At 45.2% G+C, this 18,239-nt stretch overlaps 2 protein-coding genes across 3 annotated transcripts in view; both read right to left on the bottom strand.

The window, feature by feature from the left end:
- Nucleotides 1–18,239, bottom strand: part of LOC308595799 (C-type lectin LmsL-like) — a 123,580-nt gene that overhangs the window by 59,133 nt on the left and 46,208 nt on the right. The window lies entirely within an intron of this gene.
- Nucleotides 1–18,239, bottom strand: part of LOC308595820 (C-type lectin-like) — a 50,211-nt gene that overhangs the window by 31,583 nt on the left and 389 nt on the right. The gene's annotated exons all lie outside the window — the stretch shown is intronic.

The following is an 18,239-nucleotide window of genomic DNA, read 5'->3' as shown; positions in this document are numbered from 1 at the left end:
CAAATACAATTTAAGTTATTAACAGATGCGAAGGAAAGAGGAGGCTTTGCCCTGCTAGACTTGAAATTATACTACGTGAATGACACCTTATTCAGAGATGAAGAAGTGCTTAAGAAGGCCCAAAAAACCTTGAGAGATTATTTTGAGATAAATATGAACACCAATGTGGAAAAAAGAGTAATCTGGGACGCAAGTAAAGCTGTTATGAGAGGGTTCTTGATACAACAGAACACACTAAAGAAGAGAATCCAAAATGAGAAGAAGGATAAAATACTGGAGAAAATAAAAGAAAGTGAAAAGAAATTGAGAGCAAAACCAAAGTCGCAAGAGATTTTGAGAGAAATAAAGTTACATCAAGTACAATATATGAAAATGATGAACCAGGAGATAGAATGGAAAATCAAACAAATGAGACAAAAGACATTTGAGTCGGCTAATAAATGTGGGAAATTGTTGGCTTGGCAAATGAAAAAAAGACAAAAATTAAATACGGTTACAAATTTAGAAGTCGAAGGAAGGAACATACAGAACCCAACTGAGATTAGAAACTGTTTCCAGAGGTACTTTAAACAATTATATACACAAGGACCACAGAAAGAAATTGATATAGATCGATTTTTGAAAACAAATGGATTACAAAAAATCTCTCAGGAAAATAAATTAATGCTGAACTATAAAGTAACTGAACAGGAGATAGAAGGTGCCATTCAGAATATGCAACTAGGTAAATCTCCAGGACCGGATGGACTGACCTCTAAATATTACAGATCTTTAAAAGAATTGTTAGTCCAACCTTTGAAGGAAGTCTGTAACAAAATAATGGATGGGAAAAGGGCACCAGAGTGGTGGAAAGAAGCGTATATTACACTTGTACCAAAAACAGAGACTGAAAAGACACAGCTCAAGAACTACCGCCCCATATCATTACTCAATGTGGATTATAAAATCTTTGCAGACATTTTGGCTAAAAGACTTTAAAAAGTCTTAATGGAAGAGATTCATAAAGACCAAGCAGGCTTTCTCCCGGGTAGACATTTGTCTGATAATGTGAGAAATATAATTAACATTTTAGAAAAATTACAAGTGAACATAAACATTAAGGCATTTTTGATATTTGTGGACGCGGAGAAAGCCTTTGACAACATTTCTTGGAGTTTTATGAAGAAGAACCTACAGGGGATGGGGGTAGGCCAAGGCTTTGAAAATGGTATAAGTGCAATTTATTCAGAACAAAAGGCTAAATTAATTGTAAATAATGTGGTGACGGAAGAATTCAAGATAGAAAAAGGGACATGACAAGGTTGCCCAATCTCCCCATTGCTTTTTATATCGGTCCTGGAGGTTCTGCTGAATATGATTAGAAGGGACCAGTTGGTTAAAGGTATACAAGTCGGAGCTAAGCAGTACAAATTGAGAGCATTTGCAGATGACTTAGTATTGACGTTACAGGAGCCAGAATCTAGTACTAAAAGGGTTTTGGAACTGATTCAAGAATTTGGTCAGGTTGCAGGATTTAAACTGAATAACTTAAAAACTAAGATCTTTAACACCGATTAAGAGAGAGAGGTTTCAGAATGAGACAGGTTTAACAGTGGTTAAGAAAGTGAAATACTTGGGGATTAACATGACAGCAAAATATGGGAATTTATTTAAAGACAATTATGAAAAATGTTGGGCTGAAGTGAAAAAAGATTTAGAAATTTGGTCAAATTTGAAGCTTTCACTGTTAGGCCGTATTGCTGCAATAAAAAATTTGCCTAGAATGTTGTTTCATCCTTGGGCACGTCCACCAAAGGTGAAAGAATGTACCTTCAGTTTCCTTACATTTCCAACATTTATTATCGGGCAAATGGTAGATTTTTGCAAGCTTGACTGGTTTCATGTACCACCTGTATATCATTTTCATAATATTCTCTCTTAAGGCATTGCATGCCGTAAACTTCATACCTGTGGTCCATAACTGTTCCCAGTCAGCCATCATTATGTTGTGTCCGACATCTTGTGCCCATTTAATCATAGCAGATTTCACCGTTTCATCCTGTGTATTCCATTTCAACAGCAAGTGATACATCCTTGACAAAATCTTAGTTTTGGGTTCTAGCAATTCTGTTTCTAATTTTGATTTTTCCACCTGGAAGCCAATTTTCTTGTCCAAATTATATGCCTCCATTATCTGATAATAATGAAGCCAGTCTCTCACTGATTTTTTTAATTTCTCAAAACTCTGCAATTTCAGTCTATCTCCCTCTTGTTCCAAAATTTCCCAATATTTCGGCCATCTGACCTCCATATTGAGCTTTTTCTGAGCTTTCGCTTCCATCGGTGACAGCCACCTTGGGGTTTGTTTTCCAATAAGTCCTTATATCTTATCCAAACATTTAACAATGCTTTCCTAACAATATGGTTTTTAAATGATTTATGTGCTTTAACCTTGTCATACCACAAATATGCATGCCACCCAAAAACATTATTGATACCTTCTAAATCCAAAATGTCTGTGTTCTCAAGAAGCAGCCATTCTTTCAGCCAGCAGAATGCTGCTGATTCATAATAAAGTTTAAGGTCTGGCAGGGCAGATCCGCCTCTTTACTTTGCATCCGTTAATATTTTAAATTTTATCCTGGGCTTCTTGCCTGCCAGACAAATCTATAAATGTCTCTCTGCCACTTCTTGAAACAGTCCATCTTGTCCAAGATTTGCAATGATTGAAACAAAAATAACATTCTTGGCAATACATTCATCTTTATCGCAGCAATTCGAGCCAACAAGGAAAGCTTCAAGTTTGACCATATCTCTAAATCCTTTTTCACTTCTGACCAACATTTCTCATAATTGTCTTTAAATAGGTTTAAGTTCTTAGCGGTCATATTAACCCCCAGGTATTTTACTTTCTTAACCAGTGTTAAACCTGTCTCCTTCTGAAACCTCTCTTTCTCAATCGGTGTTAAATTTTTCTCAAGCACCTTAGTTTTTAACTTGTTCAACTTAAATCCTGCCACATGACCAAATTCCTGAATCAATTCTAATACTCTTTTAGTACTAGATTCTGGCTCCTGTAACGTCAATACTAAGTCATCTGCAAAAGCTTTCAATTTGTACTGTTTAGCTCCGACCTGTATACCTTTGATCAAACAGTCCCTTCTGATCATGTTTAGCAGAACCTCCAGGACCGAAATAAAGAGCAATGGGGAAATTGGGCAGCCTTGTCATGTCCCTTTCTCTATCTTAAATTCTTCCGTCACCACATTGTTAACTATTAGTTTAGCCTTTTGTTCTGAATAAATTGCACTTATACCATTTTCAAACCCTTGACCAACCCCCATCCCCTGAAGATTTTTCTTCATGAAACTCCAAGAAATATTGTCAAAGGCTTTCTCCGCATCTACAAAAATTAAAACAGCTTTAGTGTTAATATTCACTTGCAGCTTCTCTAAAATGTTAATTATTTTTCTCGTATTGTCAGACAAGTGACTGCCCGGGAGAAAGCCAGCTTGGTCTTTGTGTATCTCCTCAACCAAAACTTTTTTCAATCTTTCAGCCAATATATCTGCAAAAATTTTGTAATCCACATTGAGCAGGGATATAGGGCGGTAATTCTTAAGTTGTGTCTTTTCAGACTCATTTTTCGGTATTAGTGTAATATAGGCTTCCTTCCACGACTCTGGCGCTTTTCCCCCCTCCAAAATTTCATTACAAACCTCCTTTAGTGGTTGAATTATCCAGTCCTTCAAAGATCTATAATATTTTGAGGTTAAAACTATAGGGACCTTTGTTGGCAAGGCGATGTCTCTGCGTTTTAAGATGCTGTCTAGGTTTGTCATCGCTTTTCTCCCAAGAAGCAGGCGTCTTTTAATTTTGTGACTGCTGTCACTTTCTATTATTTCTAAGAAGGTTTGCGTCATTTTGTTTTTTTCTTGAAAAGGCTCTAATCTGAAAGAATCACCTGCCACCATAGAAGGGTGTGACCCTTGCATTACAGTGTTGCATCAATAACTCCTGTTAGGCACATAAAATCTCCCAAACCATCACCCCATATTGTACTCCTTGTTCAAAAATATTATTTCTCCATCCTCCAGAGGATTCGGCTAATAACTTCCCGGAAACGGTAACTAAGGGCACACAACTGAACCACTTAGTTTGAATGAGATAGCCATCTCCACAAATCTGAAGCACAAATCACATGGAAGGTGGAGCAAGCTTGCTTTCTGCTGCTCTGCAGTGGAGGATCTGAACCAGTAGACTCACTTGATAAGAAAGGAGATTCTGACTCAACATTAGGAAGAAATTCCTGGCGGTAAGAGCTGTTTGACAACGGAACAGACTCCCTTGTGGACTCTGGTTCCTTTGAGCTTTTTAAACAGAGCTTGGATGGCCACCTCTCATGGATGCCTCAGTTGTGATTTCTGTGTTGCAAGGGTTTGGACTAGAGGACCTTTGGAGAACTTTCTTATTCCACAATTCTACAATTCCATCAGTATCTATGTTCACCCTGCTTTCCTCAGACCCCTTCTGCTTGTCAGATGCACTCTTGGGGAGCCTGTACTTTGCACTGGGGCATTTGGCTTTAAGAAAAAGATGGAAAGTTTTGGTGGTGGAACCGAAAAAAAGACTGAGGACCTTGGGTCCACTTCTACAGTCTATTTTGTGCTGAGCAGTAAGAAGCTTTAACACAACCTTTCTGTCACCACATTTACCACCATTGGTGAATATGCTGGTTCTTCCAATAGCCTCAGAAGATTACTATGAACGTTATCTGCATTACTAAAATCAGAAATATTTCCATTAAACCTAATAGGCAGCTTGTGGTGCTTTTAAGGCTACTGCCAAGACAGTCTGTATTGTTGCAGGCTGCTAGTTTATTAAATGTGTGTTTCTTTGGATTATTCCGAGAAACTGGTCACCTGACCGTGAAGTTGTTTTATGCCTTCTGGTACATGGAGAAATTTCCTTATGGAATAAAGTATCTGAGCAATGAGCAAAAGATTGCAGATAACCACGACTATTGCAATGATATCCGTCCACCTGATGGAATCCTAGGTTGGGTTCTGAGTCGCTTCAGTGCATGTTCAGGAAATATAATGGAAGGCGGAAAATGTTATCTACATACATAAACGCTCCAGTAGAACCTCTGCTTTTTATTGCAATTTTTTTTGTGCTTCTTGTCATGTCCATTCCTTTCGGAGATCAAATAGCGCAGAGATACTTCACATCTTGCATAAAAGTAATAGATGTTTTAGTCACTCTGGCAAGCTAATCGGAGGCAGGCCCACAGAGACGAGTAAATAACTCTCACAAGTTGCTCCGAAGGGAAGCAAGTCCACAAAGGTAACCCTGGGTCAATGGTTCCCAAAGTGGGCAGCAGCACCCCTTGTGGTGGGCAGTGAGATTACCTTGGGGGGGGATTCAAAGAGGAACGAGGGGTGCAGGGAGGAGGGGCGCTGAAGCCTAGTGAATTCAAACCAGACAATGGGAAACTTGCATGACTTCATGAAGCCCATCCATCGCATTAAGAATCGACTGAATGGAGAAGTTGTTTTGAATATGGGATCTCTTTGGTCTTTCGGCAGTATTCTTTTACAGCTTCCTTCCATAATAATAATAATAATAATAATAATAATAATAATAATAATAATAATAATAATAATAATAATAATTTGTTACGTATTTATTTATTACTTAGAGAAAAATAACTACCAAACTTTTAGAAGACATCTGAAGGCAGCCCTGTTTAGGGAAGCTTTTAATGTTTAATAGGTTATTGTATTTTAGTGTTCTGTTGGGAGCCAGCCAGATGGGTGGGGTATAAATTATTATTATTATTATTATTATTATTATTATTATTATTATTATTATACCCCGCCCATCGGGCTTTGTTTCCCCAGCCACTCCAGGCAGCTTCCAACAAAAGATTAAAAATACATTAAAACATCAGTCATTAAAAACTTCCCCAAGCAGGGCTGCCTTCAGATGTCTTCTAAACGTCAGATAGTTGTTTGTCTCCTTAACATGTGATGAGAGGGTGTTCCATGGGGCAGGTGCCACCACCAAGAAGGCCCTCTGCCTGGTTCCCTGTAAACTCACTTATTGCAGTGAGGGAACCACCAAAAGACCCTCAGAGCTGGACCTCAGTGTCCGGGCTGAATGATGGGGGTGGAGACGCTCCTTCAGGTATACTGGGCCGAGGCCGTTTCGGGCTTTCAAGGTCACTTTGAATTGTGCTCAGAAACGTACTGGGAGCTAATGCTGGTCTTTGAAGACTGGTGTTTGTGGTCTCGGCAGCCGCTCCCAGTCACCAGTCTAGCTGCCACATTTAAAGCAGAACATGAATGCCTAATGCTTTTGCTGATGCAGATGCTTTTGGGTTCAGAAGTGGGAAACCAGAGCTTTAACTATAGGGACCTTTGTCGGCAAGGTGATGTCTCTGCTTTTTAAGATGCTGTCTAGGTTTGTCATCACTTTTCTCCCAAGAAGCAGGCGTCTTTTAATTTTGTGACAGCTGTCACTTTCTACTATTTCTAAGAAGGTTTGCGTCATTTTGTTTTTTTCTTGAAAAGGCTCTAATCTGAAAGAATCACCTGCCACCAGTCGTGTGACCCTTGCATTACAGTGTTGCATCAATAACTCCTGTTAGGCCCACAAAACCATCACCCCATCTTGTACTCCTTGTTCAAAAATATTATTTCTCCATCCTCCAGAGGATTCGGCTAATAACTTCCCGGAAACGTTAACTAACGGCACACAACTGAACCACTTGGCTTTGAATGAGATAGCCATCTCCACAAATCTGAAGCACAAATCACATGGAAGACAGAGGAAGCTTGCTTTCTGCTGCTCTGTAGTGGAGGATCTGAACCAGTAGACTCAGATGATAAGAAAGGAGATTCTGACTCAACATTAGGAAGAACTTTCTGGCGGTAAGAGCTGTTTGACAAAGGAACAGACTCCCTGGTGGACTCTGGTTCCTTTGAGCTTTTTAAACAGAGCTTGGATGGCCACCTCTCATGGATGCTTCAGTTGTGATTTCTGTGTTGCAAGGGTCTGGACTAGAGGACCTTTGGAGAACTTTCTCATTCCACAATTCTACGATTCCGTCAGTATCTATGTTCAGCCTGCTTTCCTCAGACCCCTTCTGCTTGACAGATGCACTCTTGGGGAGCCTGTACTTTGCATTGGGGCATTTGGCTTTAAGAAAAAGATGGAAAGTATCAGTGGTGGAACTGAAAAAAAGACTGAGGACCTTGGGTCCACTTCTACAGTCTACCGTATTTTTCGCCCTATAGGATGCACTTTTCCCCCTCCAAAAATGAAGGGGAAATGTGTGTGCATCCTATGGGGCGAATGCTGGCTTTCGCTGAAGCCTGGAGAGCGAGAGAGGTCGGTGCACACCAACCCCTCTCGCTCTCCAGGCTTCAGGAAGCTCTCTGCAAGCCTTGGGAGCCCGCGGGAGTTCCCGTCAGGCTCCCTAGGCTTGCAGATAGCAGCCTGCATCTTGAAGCCTGGGACGCCCTGCACAGTGCACCCCGGGCTTCGGTTCCCCGACCTGGTTTGGAGGATGGTGGCAAGGAGAAGCGTGCTTCTCCCCGGCGCCAGCCCCACAAGCTCGGGGGACAGCGGGGAGGCACGCTTCTCCCCGCCACCAGCCCCACAAGTTCGGGGGACAGCAGGGAGGTGCAGCGCTCCAACCCGCTGTTCCCCGACCTGGTTTGGGCTTCAGGCAGATATCCGCAAGCCTGGGAGCCCGGCGGGAAGTAGTGACGGTCTCCCAAGGCTTGTGGAGAGCTGCCTGTTCTGGAGGCTGGGGTTGGTTGAAGCTCAGGCTTCCCTCGCCCCCGCCCCGTGCTTGGGGGCGTGGAATAATTCTTTTTCTTTATTCCCCCAACCAAAAAAAACATAGGTGTGTCCTATGGGCCGGTGTGCCCTATGGAGTGAAAAATACGGTATTTTGTGCTGAGCAATAAGAAGCTTTCACACAACTTTTCTGTCACCACCACCATTTACCGCCATTGGTGAATATGCTGGTTCTTCCAATAGCCTCAGAAGATTACTATGAATGTTATCTGCATTACTAAAATCATAAATATTTCCATTAAACCTAACAGGCAGTTTGCGGTGTTTTTTAAGGCTACCGCCGAGACAGTCTGTCTTGTTGCAGGCTGCTAGTTTATTAAATGCGTTTCTTTGGCTTATTCTGTGTCAGGGAACTGCCATTGGAGGAACAGGTGGTGGAAGGGCTCACGGAGGCTGGGAGAGACTCAGCAGCTGAAGCAGGAACCAGCAGGGGGAGAGGTGGGTCTCTGGTGGAAGGGCTCACGGAGGCTGGTAGAGACTCAGCAGCTGAAGCAGGAACCAGCAGGGGGAGAGGTGGATCTCTGAGGGAAAGCGAGCAAGAGGGAGGGCTCAGGGACACGTCCAGCGAGAACAGTGGGGAGGTATCTGAAGCTCCCATAGGGAGACCCACTCCTCGCCGGAAACTGTCACGCCGTGAGTCCAGAAGACGTGTTTCCGTTAAGGAGCTTTTATGCTGGAAACGATTCCGAAAGCAACCACTGTCGGAATCTGCAAGTGACTAGAGCAGCCATGTCTGAGGGGCTCTGTCACAGACAGAGGTTTGTGGACTTGCACAAACTCTGAGGGACTACGATTTTACGCACAAGCAGCTCATCATCCCATCACAGCATTCCGACAGTCTTTGTAAGCTGTGTGTGCAGGAGAAGGCATCATGAGCGACCCAGCCGGAACCGGAGAAGCAGGAGTTGGAGCGGGTCCAAGCTTGGAAGAAAGGTACCGAGCGTTGGAAATCCAACTGGCGCTGCAGACAGCGAGGCTTGAGGAGAGAAGGGCTCAGGATGCAGACAAGAAGGGGAAAGCCACCCAGTTCACCAGAAAGGTACCAGGATAGGTGCAGAAGTTTGGGGGGGACCCCAGGGACTACCATGCCTTTAGGACAGAGATGCAATATGCCCTCAATGTGCAGTTTGATGAATTCCCTGACGAGGAATCGCGAGTGGCTTTCGTGATTGGGCATCTTGAAAGGGGGGCGAGTGACTGGGTTAGACCCCTGATGGCAACGAATAATGACGTCCTAAAGGACACAATGAAGTTCTTTCGTGCAATGGATCTGATGTTTTCCAGCGATATTGAGCAGGGAGTGGTGCGCAGACAGCTAATGGCTTGCAAACAGGGGAGCCGATCTGTCCATGAGTACCGGACTGAGTTCACCATGCTGGTTCACAGATTGGGGTGGGACTTATCGGCAGAACCCATTCAAATGCTATTTGAAGAAGGGCTTGCTTCGGCTGTGAAAGACGAACTTTCCCGGAGTCCCAGGGCGGTTTCTATGGATCAGCTGACCAAATCTGCGCTGACCATCGGAGCGCGCCAGGAGGCGAGAGCCTTGGAGAGGCGGGAAGGGAAGGGGGAACGGTGGAAGGAGTTCCGCATTCCAGACATTCCAGAGGCAACTTTCCCGCCAGCGGAGCCGATGGAAATCGGAACAGCGCGCGCGCGCGCAGTTTCAAAACCCAGTGAGGGGGGAAAGAAGGAGGGAAAAGGCGCCCGGAAATGCTATCTCTGCCAACAGCCAGGTCACTTTGCCAGAGTCTGCCCCCAGAGGAAGGAATGGCAAGGGATGGTGGGAGCTGTTGAGGGAGGAGTGGAGGAAATACCGGAGCAAGTAAAAGCCAACGCCTGGCTGCCACCGTCGGGGCACAGCAGCCAGGCCAAAGAGCAGTGAAAGTGCCCACGCCAGAACCTCCTAAACCTGCCCTAGTGATAGAAGTGTCACTAGAGCTGCAAAACGGATACCCTCTAAAGATAAAGGAGCTGTTGGACTCAGGCAGCTCCTGCAATTTTATGAGCAAAGAGTTTGCAGCTGAACACCAGATACAGACGATCCCTTTAAGCAACCCCCTGCAGGTGACCACGATCGATGGCAGGGAGCTGTTGGGAGGAGAAGTCAGCTTGCAGACCGTCCCAATGATCATGAAGGTGGCAAGGCACACCGAACTGATAGCGTTTAATGTGGCCACCTTGGGAGGGGCTCCTATTATTTTGGGGATGAGCTGGCTGGCGTTACATGATCCGCTGGTGGGCTGGCATCAGAGAGTGGTTTCCTTTGGTTCCGCACATTGCTTAGAACACTGCAAGGAGGGAAAGGGTTCAGCAGGGGCCCAAGCTACCCTAGCAGGGACGGAAGTAACGGAGAAGGTGAAGGTACCACGACAATACGCAGATCTCAGCGACGTGTTCAGTGAAAGGGAAGCTGACCAACTACCCCCGCATAGACCCTTTGACTGTCAAATCAATTTACTCCCTGGGGCACAGCTCCCTGTAGGCAAGCTGTACGCCATGTCAGACAGAGAGATGCAGGAGTTAAGAGAGTTTATTGACAAGAACCTGAAGCGAGGTTTCATCAGAGAGTCCAGAGTTGTGGGAGGTAGCCCAGTGTTTTTTGTGGATAAAAAAAACACGGACAAGCCGAGACTTGTGTGTGACTTCAGGGCTTTAAACGCAGTGTCAGAACCAGTGGCCTTCCCTATGCCCAGGATTGACGACATTTTGACCAGGGTGCAGAAGGGAAAGATTTTTACAAAGCTGGACCTCCGGGGGGCGTACAACCTGATACGCATAAGGAAAGGGGATGAATGGAAAACCACCATGTTCACCCCTTTGGGGGCATTTGAATATTTAGTAATGCCTTTCGGCCTACAAGCAGGCTCGGCGTGCTTCCAATCGTTTATGAACCACGTACTGGGGTCTTTGCTTTACAAGAATTGCGTGGCCTTCCTAGATGACGTGTTGGTGTATTCTGAGAATGAGGAGCAGCATGTGAGAGACGTCAGAGAAGTGTTGAGCAGGCTGCAAGCCAACCGGCTGTGGGTGAAACTGGAGAAGTGTCAGTTTTATACCAAGGAGGTGGAATTCCTGGGGTACCGCCTGTCAGACAAGGGATTGGCCATGGATCCCGGAAAGGTCCAGGCAGTGCTGGAATGGAAAACACCCAAAACAAAGAAGGATGTGCAGAGGTTCCTGGGGTTTGGGAACTTTTATCGTAAGTTCATCCGAAACTTTGCTCACCTGACGGCGCCCATTACAGACTGTCTCAGCAGTAAGAAGAAATTCGTTTGGACTGAGGAGGCGGAGCTAGCTTTTGAGGAACTGAAAAGGGCCTTCGCCTCTGAAGAACAACTTCTGCATGTGGATTTACAAAAAAAGATGAGAGTCGAAACAGACGCATCAGACAGAGCCATAGGGGCGGTGCTTCTTCTGCAGCCAGGGAAGGAGGAGTCAGAGTGGAGACCGTGTGCTTTTTTTTCGTGAAAACTGAACAAATCCGAGAGGAACTACACGGTGTATGACCGAGAACTTCTTACTATTCATGAGGCTTTCCGGAGATGGAGGCACCTGCTAATTGGCGCACAACATAAGGTGCAAGTGTGCACTGACCACAAGAACCTAGAGTATTGGAGAACGGCACGAGTGCTCAACCAACGGCAGTTGAGATGGGCCCAGGAGTTCTCCAAATTTAACTTTGAGATTTGTTACGTGCCAGGCCCAGAGAACGTTAGGGCGGACGCTCTCTCACGTAAACCTGAATATTTGGAGAGGGAGGGAGCACCCGAAGAAAGACATGTCATTCCAGAGGACCGCTGGGTGTGTGGGGCGGCATTGGTGGGGCAAAGAGAACTGGTAGAGGGAACGGAGAATGATGAATACGCCCAGGACAAACTCAGGGGTCTCAGGAGAGAGGGAGATAAACCCGGAGGTTTTGAGGAGAGAAACGGGGCGTTGTATTACAAGGGAGCGTTATATATACCTGAAGGAGATTTGAGGGGGAAGGTACTCAAGCAGCTGCACGATAGCCCCACAGCAGGGCATTTTGGGCAACACAAAACCATGTGGCTGGTTACCAGGGAATTTTGGTGGCCCAAGGTCAGGGAAGATGTGCGGGAGTATGTGAGAGGGTGTGACCAATGCCAGCGAGCCAAAGGGGAGAGGCGGGCACCGGCAGGGTTATTAGAACCGCTACCCACACCTGAAAGACCATGGGAAGCAGTGGCAATAGATTTCATGACTGATCTGCCAAAGTCCAGAGGGAAAACAGCCATCATGGTTGTGGTAGACCTGTTAACCAAAATGGCCCACTTTATAGCCTGCTCACATGCTGTCACGGCAGAAGAAACAGCTAAATTGTTTGTAGAAAATGTGTTTAGGTTGCATGGCGCCCCCTTGAGGGTGGTTTCAGACCGAGGGAAACAATTTACTTCCAGGTTCTGGAGGAAGCTCATGAGCTTACTGCATGTAGAGGTCAATTTTTCGACTGCCCGGCATCCTGAAACCAACGGGCAGGCGGAAAGAGCCAATGGCATCCTCCAGCAATATTTGAGGTGTTATGTCAATGACAGAGAGAATGATTGGGTGGAGAAGCTGGCGTTGGCGGAATTTGCCTACAACAATGCGGAGAACGTGTCCACGGGGATGAGCCCCTTTTTGGCTAATTACGGGTGCCATCCCAGGGCTTTCCCAGGGGGGGAAGGGGAGAGATGGAGCGTTCCAGCTGCCGAACAGTTCGTAGAAGAAATGGAAGCGATCCATCGCCAGCTCCAACTTAACTTAGACAGGGCCAAGGAGGAATATAAGAGGCAGGCAGACAAAAACAGAAGAGAAGGTGAAACCATTAGGGTGGGGGACCAGGTGTGGCTGTCAACCCAAGGGTTACCATTCAAAGGGGGTTGTAAGAAGTTAAGACCCAAAAGATTGGGCCCATTTGAAGTCATGCAACAGGTTAACCCAGTGGCTTTCAGACTCCGGTTACCGAACCACATGAAGCTGCACCCAGTTTTCCACAGGTCGTTGCTGTCACCGTACAAAGGGGACAGAGAAGGGAGGGTCACTCGGGGACCAGCAATGGAGGAAAGGGAACACAGCTACCATGTAGCGGAGATCCTCGATTCCAGGTGGAATGGAGATCAAGTAGAGTATTTGGTAATGTGGGAAGGGGAACCGGAGTCGGAAAACACCTGGGTCATGGCAGAGGATGTCAATGACGAGGTTTTAATAGAAACTTTTCATCAGAGGTTCCCACGTAAACCTCAGCCTGTAGCGAGGTTCCGGAGGGAATACTTTGCCACCACCGACGAGGAAGAGGAGTTGGAGGGGTTCACAGATTCCGAGGAGGAGGAGGATTCAGCGAGCCGGAACGGCGACCGATGGAGGGAAATGTTCGAGACGTCTGAAGATGAAGAGGATTCTTTTCGGGGTTTTACCTCCTCACCGCCCAGAGGAGAGGAAACGGGAGGGGGTGAAGGGGGCCCTGGAGGGGAGGTGGATGTCAGGGAACTGCCATCGGAGGAACAGGTGGTGGAAGGGCTCACGGAGGCTGGGAGAGACTCAGCAGCTGAAGCAGGAACCAGCAGGGGGAGAGGTGGGTCTCTGGTGGAAGGGCTCACGGAGGCTGGTAGAGACTCAGCAGCTGAAGCAGGAACCAGCAGGGGGAGAGGTGGATCTCTGAAGGAAAGCGAGCAAGAGGGAGGGCTCAGGGACACGTCCAGCGAGAACAGTGGGGAGGTATCTGAAGCTCCCATAGGGAGACCCACTCTTCGCCAGAAACTGTCACGCCGTGAGTCCAGAAGATGTGTTTCCGTTAAGGAGCTTTTATGCTGGAAACGATTCCGAAAGCAACTACTGTCGGAATCTGCAAGTGACTAGAGCAGCCATGTCTGAGGGGCTCTGTCACAGACAGAGGTTTGTGGACTTGCACAAACTCTGAGGGACTACGATTTTACGCACAAGCAGCTCATCATCCCATCACATTCTGATAAACTGGTAACCTGACCGTGAAGTTGTTTTATGCCTTCTGGTACATGGAGAAATTTCCTTATGGAATAAAGTATCTGAGCAATGAGCAAAAGATTGCAGATAACCACGACTATTGCAATGATGTCCGTCCACCTGATGGAATCCTAGGTTGGGTTCTGAGTCGCTTCAGTGCATGTTCAGGAAATATAATGGAAGGCGGAAAATGTTATCTACATGCATACATACATGCTCCACTAGAACCTCTGCTTTTTCATGCAAACTTGTTTGTGCTTCTTGTCATGTCCATTCCTTTCGGAGATCAAATAGCGCAGAGATACTTCACATCTTGCATAAAAGTAATAGATGTTTTGGTCACTCTGGCAAGCTAATCGGAGGCAGGCCCACAGAGACGAGTAAATAACTCTCACAAGTTGCTCCGAAGGGAACCAAGTCCACAAAGGTAACCCTGGGTCAATGGTTCCGAAAGTGGGCAGCAGACCCCTTGTGGTGGGCAGTGGGATTACCTTGGGGGGGGGTTCAAAGAGGAATGAGGGGTGCAGGGAGGGGGGGCGCTGAAGCCTAGTGAATTAAAACCAGACAATGGGAAACACCCATTGATACTATTGATGAGCACCCTTTGGGTTCGGTCAGTCAGCCAGTTACAAATCCACTGAGTGGTAGCATATTCAAGACCGCATTTTACCAGCTTCTTTACAAGAATATCATGGGGCACCTTGTCAAATGCCTTGCTGAAATCAAGGTAGGCTACATCCACTGCGTTCCCTTCATCTACCAGGGTTGTAATTCTGTCAAAAAATGAGATCAGGTTAGTCTGACATGACTTCTTTTTCAGAAATCCATGCTGACTATTGGTGATCACAGCATTCCTTTCTAGGTGCTCACAGACTGTTTGCTTAATGATCTGCTCCAGAATCTTCTCTGGTATTGATGTCAGACTGACTGGGCGGTAATTCTTTGGGTCCTCTCTTTTCCCCTTTTTGAAAATAGGGACAACATTTGCCCTCCTCCAGTCTGCCGGGACTTCACCTGTTCTCCAAGAATTCTCAAAGATGACTGCCAGTGTTTCTGAGATCACATCTGCCAGTTCTTTTAATACTCTTGGATGCAGTTCATCTGGCCCTGGAGACTTGAATACATCTAAACTAGCCAAGTATTCTTGTACTATCTCCTTAGTTATTCTGGGCTGTGTTTCCTTTGCTGAATCATTTGCTCCAAATTCTTCAGGTCGGGCATTGTTTTCTTTATCGGAGAAGACTGAGGCAAAGAAGGCATTGAGGAGTTCAGCCCTTTCTGTGTCCCCTGTTTGCATTTCACCATCTTCTCCTCTGAGTGACCCCACTGTTTCTTTGTTCTTCCTTTTGCTACGAACATACTCATAAAAGCCTTTTTTGGTGCTTTTAACCTCTCTAGCAAGCCTGAGTTCATTCTGTGCTTTAGCATTTCTGACTTTGTGTCTACACGTGCAGGCTATTTGTTTGAATTCCTCTTTGGTGGTTTCCCCCCTTTTCCATTTTTTGTACACATCCTTTTTTAATCTTAACTCAGTTAAAAGTTCTTTAGATAGCCACCCTGGCTTCTTTAGGCACTTTCCATGTTTCTGTCTCATTGGTATTGCCTGAAGTTGTGCTTTTACTATCTCCCTCTTAACAAACTCCCAGCCATCATGAACTCCCTTTCCTTTTAGTATTACTGTCCATGGGATCTCACCCAGCACTTCCCTAAGTTTTATGAAGTCGGCTTTCTTAAAGTCAAGAAATTGAGTCCTAGTATGCTTGGCTGCTCCTTTCCGCTGTATAGTAAACTTCAGAAGAGCACGATCACTCGCGCCTAATGATCCTTCCACTTCTACCCCACTAACCAGGTCATCAACATTGGTTAGGACCAGATCTAAAATGGCTGTTCCTCTTGTTGCTTCTCCCACTTTCTGGACAATGAAGTTGTCTGCAAGGCCAGTGAGGAATCTGTTTGACCTTATGCTCTTGGCTGAGTTTGACATCCAACAAATATCCGGGTAATTGAAGTCCCCCATTACTACTATCTCCCTTCCTTTTGCATGCTTGGCCATCTGTTCCAGGAAGGCATCATCTATGTCCTCCGTTTGGCTTGGGGATCTATAGTAAACTCCCACAGTGAGGTCACTGTTATTCTTCTCTCCCTTAATTTTGACCCAAATGCTCTCACTTTGGCTTTGAGGTTCTAAATCTTGGATCTCTTCACAGGTATACACATCCCTGACATATAACGCCACTCCTCCTCCTTTCTTGTCTGGTCTGTTTCTCTGAAATAGATTGTATCCCTCCATCATTGCATTCCAATCGTGGGACTTATCCCTCCAGGTTTCAGTGATGCCTATTATGTCATATTTAGTTTGCTGTACCAAGAGCTCAAGCTCATCTTGTTTATTTCCCATGCTTTGCGCATTAGTGTACAGACATCAAAGTCCATTAATCATTCCCCCGTGTCTCTTATTCAAGGATTTTTTCCTCCCACCACTAGGTCTGCATGCTGTTTGCTCCATTTGGTCTATGACATTTGGATGATCATCTTCATCAATTGATAGACTCCTACCTTCAGGAGCACTGTCAGATGCACTTTTGGGGAGCCTGTACTTTGCATTGGGGCATTTGGCTTAAAAAAAAAGATGGAAAGTTTCGGTGGTGGAACCGAAAAAAAGACTGAGGACCTTGGGTCCACTTCTACAGTCTATTTTGTGCTGAGCAGTAAGAAGCTTTAACACAACCTTTCTGTCACCACCACCATTTACCACTATTGGTGAATATGCTGGCTCTTCCAATAGCCTCAGAAGATTCCTATGAACGTTATCTGCATTACTAAAATCATAAATATTTCCATTAAACCTAATAGGCAGCTTGTGGTGCTTTTAAGGCTACTGCCAAGACAGTCTGTATTGTTGCAGGCTGCTAGTTTATTAAATGTGTGTTTCTTTGGCTTATTCCGAGAAACTGGTCACCTGACCGTGAAGTTGTTTTATGCCTTCTGGTACAGGGAGAAATTTCCTTATGGAATAAAGTATCTGAGCAATGAGCAAAAGATTGCAGATAACCACGACTATTGCAATGATGTCCGTCCACCTGATGGAATCCTGGGTTGGGTTCTGAGTCGCTTCAGTGCATGTTCAGGAAATATAATGGAAGGCGGAAAATGTTATCTACATGCTCCATCAGAACCTCTGCTTTTTCATGCAAATTTGTTTGTGCTTCTTGTCATGTCCATTCCTTTCGGAGATCAAATAGGGCAGAGATACTTCACATCTTGCATAAATGTCATAGATGTTTTAGTCACTCTGGCAAGCTAATCAGAGGCAGGCCCACAGAGACGAGTAAATAACTCTCACAAGTTTCTCCGAAGGGAAGCAAGTCCACAAAGGTAACCCTGGGTCAATGGTTCCGAAAGTGGGCAGCAGCACCCCTTGTGGTGGGTAGTGAGATTACCTTGGGGGGGATTCAAAGAGGAACGAGGGGTGCAGGGGGCGGGGCGCTGAAGCCTAGTGAATTCAAACCAGACAATGGGAAACTTGCATGACTTCATGAAGCCCATCCATCGCATTAAGAATCGACTGAATGGAGAAGTTGTTTTGAATATGGGTTGTCTCTGGTTTTTCAGCATTATTCTTTTACAGCTTCCATAATAATAATAATAATAATAATAATAATAATAATAATAATAATAATAATAATAATAATAATAATAATAATAATTTATTACTTATTTATTTATTACTTAGAGGGGAAGACCTACCAAACTTTTAGAAGACATCTGAAGACAGCCCTGTTTAGGGAAGCTTTTAATGTTTAATAGGTTATTGTATATTGGTGTTCTGGTGGAAGTCACCCAGAGTGGCTGGGGAAACCCAGCCAGATGGGCAGGGTATAAATAATAATAAATTATTATTATTATTATTATTATTATTATTATTATTATTATTATTATTATTATTATTATTATACCCCGCCTATCGGGCTGGGTTTCCCCAGCCACTCTGGGCAGCTTCCAACAAAAGATTAAAAATACATTAAAACATCAGTCATTAAAAACTTCCCCAAGCAGGGCTGCCTTCAGATGTCTTCTAAACGTCAAATAGTTGTTTGTCTCCTTAACATGTGATGAGAGGGTGTTCCATGGGGCAGGTGCCACCACCAAGAACGCCCTCTGCCTGGTTTCCTGTAACCTCACTTCTCACAGGGAGGGAACCGCCAGAAGACCCTCGGAGCTGGACCTCAGGGCTGAATGATGGGGGTAGAGATGCTCCTTCAGGTATACTGGGCCAAGGCCGTTTCGTGCTTTCAAGGTCAGCACCAACACTTTGAATTGTGCTGAGAAACGTACTGAGAGCTAATGCTGGTCTTTCAAGACTGGTGTTTTGTGGTCTCGGCAGCCACTCCCAGTCACCAGTCTAGCTG

This window comes from Podarcis bocagei, assembly GCF_964188305.1.
Source record: "Podarcis bocagei genome assembly, chromosome: 10".
In the NCBI taxonomy this organism is placed as follows: Eukaryota; Metazoa; Chordata; class Lepidosauria; order Squamata; family Lacertidae; genus Podarcis; species Podarcis bocagei.
This window is presented reverse-complemented; position numbering and strand designations above follow the sequence as displayed.